We start from the raw sequence: 2,785 nt of genomic DNA on the forward strand, positions 1-2,785 counted from the left end.
AGATTACAAAAACCAATTTTCACGCCTGTAACATGTTAAGTTCTTTTTTTTTTTGCTAGGGGCTTTACGTCGCGCCGACACAGATAGGTCTTATGGCGACGATGGGATAGGAAAGGCCTAGGAGTTGGAAGAAAGTGGCCGTGGCCTTAATTAAGGTACAGCCCCAGCATTTGCCTGGTGTGAAAACGGGAAACCACGGAAAACCATTTTCAGGGCTGCCGATAGTGGGATTCGAACCTACTATCTACCGGATGCAAGCTCACAGACGCGCGCCTCTACGCGCACGGCCAACTCACCCGGTCATGTTAAGTTTATGAGATATACTGTAGATACACTAATTTTAAAAACTGCCCCACTCCTTGGCTGCGAGTTCATCGTTGAAACCTTCGGTTCACAGAGTTCCGGTTTCGATTCCGGGCTGGGTCGGATATTTTAATCGCGAGTGATTAATTCTTCTGGCTCGAGGACAGGTTGTTGTTGTTTGTGTTTGTCCCAACACTCTCCTTTTCATATTCACTCAAAACACAGCATTAGCAACCACAACAGGAATACGCAATAGTAATTACACCCCTACACATAGGGTTGTTGTTAGGAAGAGCATCCAGTCGTGAAACATCGTCAAATCCACATGTGCAACACAGTTCGCACCCGCGACCCCACAAGTGTGGGAAAACCGGTAGAAGAGAAAAAGATACTCATTTTAAAATATCACCCGCTTTTTTCAAAAATTTCACTCCCTTAAGTGGATTTTCCAAAAACAGTGTGTTCATTTAATTTAAAAACAGATTCCAAGCACGGCCTACCAATTTTAACGTCTGTAACATCTTCCGTTTCTGAGATATATGTATCCTCAACTACTTCCTCACATCTTTTTAACCCTCACCCCTTAAGTGGATTTTCTGAAAACAAAAATTTGTGTTCTTTTATTTTAAAAAAGATTCCAAATACCCAACTTCATGTCTGTAACATGTTAGGTTTTTGTGATATATTGTAGATAATCTCGCTGCTGTAAGCATACTGGAGGTGATATTGCCATGGTTACGGTTTTCAGGCCCGTAGGGCTTAGTGATGGCAAAACTTTTCAGAATATCGATATATCGGTTTCTCGATATATCGGTATTAAAATATCGATGTCATTGATACATCGGTCTTCAAAATATCGATATATCGCCGATATATCAATTTTTAAAATATTGGTGCTATTATCCATTGTTGTAAGTCTAGTTTTACATTCAACACAATGCTTAAAGGATTCATTATTAGGTTTAATCTTGACACAGATCAGAAAACAAGCTCAAAACAATGACCAAGTACCATGACTTAGTCACTACAATGACATATTATAAAACATTTACAACCGATAGATGTTGTGATAAACAGAAAAACAGTATGCAGGGGCGGCCGTACCTTATTTGCTGAAGTGCTGCAGCACATTGCCTATCGGGAAAATTAAATTAGTTTTAAAATATTATCTACAATCAAATACTGTACTGTACAGTGCATTGAAAAAGACGTCAGCCAAAGAATAGGACATTATTCAACCCCCCTCATAACCACGCAACTACTGGTGCGCTCCACGCCGGGTGCTGTGCGATCACAGCTCACAGAAATCAGGAACTCTGCCTTTTGCGCATGCGTGCCGAACTTTTCCGATACAAAGAGAATGTGTTCCGATCGGTTCCGACAGGGTGTGGAAACAACAGCCAAGACATCACTTCACAGCGATTCTTCGTTCGACCACAGACAAGCAGCACTTGCACTAGGCACACTTGCATTACGAAATTACGGGAAAACGAAATACTATAGAGCTGTTCGCGCCAGGTCTTTTAATACCAAAGAGGATACAATACTACCAACTTGCCTATTCCATAGTCACATTTGTAAATCGATGAACTATAAAAATTGTACTTTTTATGTTGTCAAAATAAGGACATGATATTGTGATTTTCTTTAATTAATATGTCTAGTTTATACACTACACTATAAAAACATAACATATAATTTTGCATTACGACGTTGTTGGTTTTATTTCAATGATGTTGGTAACATTGGGAAGTTCTGTTTCTGCGCGCTCACACCAAGTGTTTGAGATCGTGAATATTTTGCCATTGCATGTGTTATTGTGTGTTTAATTGTATAGTTTTTATGAGGAATGTGCATATATGTTGGGGTTGTTTGCGTGTTTGTTCAGTGTGGAAAACTCAGTGGAGAGCCTCTTCAAAACCACATACCGGTATGTTTCTAAATATTTATATTTTTTGGAGTGGGGATGGGTTACAGCACACAACTGATTTTCTGCACCAGCCGCCACTGAGTATATGCAAGGTGTCTAGAAACGAGCTAATAACTTACACCGTAAAACCATATGCAAAAACTACAAACGTATTCATTTGTGTACGAAATACACCTAATAATAATCAGAACTCTATAAAATAATACAACATTTTCTTCCAACTTCTTTCTCAGCACAGCAATTCCATTTGTTCGTGAAAAAAAACATGATGATGATCTTATGTCTATTTTCAATACCTTTTAGGTAAGCCATTTAGAAAAAGCAGCCTGTATAACAGTTTGCCACTTAATCGGTTTCTCTTTTCCGTGATGGTGTTAGCGGCGTTTGAAAACAGTCTCTCTGCTGGGGCAGAGGTCGCTACAATGCTCAAGTATTGCCTAGCTAACGTCAAATACAGTAGAGACAATATGCGACACTTACGGATTTCGCCTTGCTAAAATGGAAGACAATTCGACGGTGGCGCTCCTAGTGACTTGACCTGAACAAATCGCG

Source organism: Anabrus simplex, chromosome 3, assembly GCF_040414725.1.
Source record: "Anabrus simplex isolate iqAnaSimp1 chromosome 3, ASM4041472v1, whole genome shotgun sequence".
Lineage (NCBI taxonomy): Eukaryota > Metazoa > Arthropoda > Insecta > Orthoptera > Tettigoniidae > Anabrus > Anabrus simplex.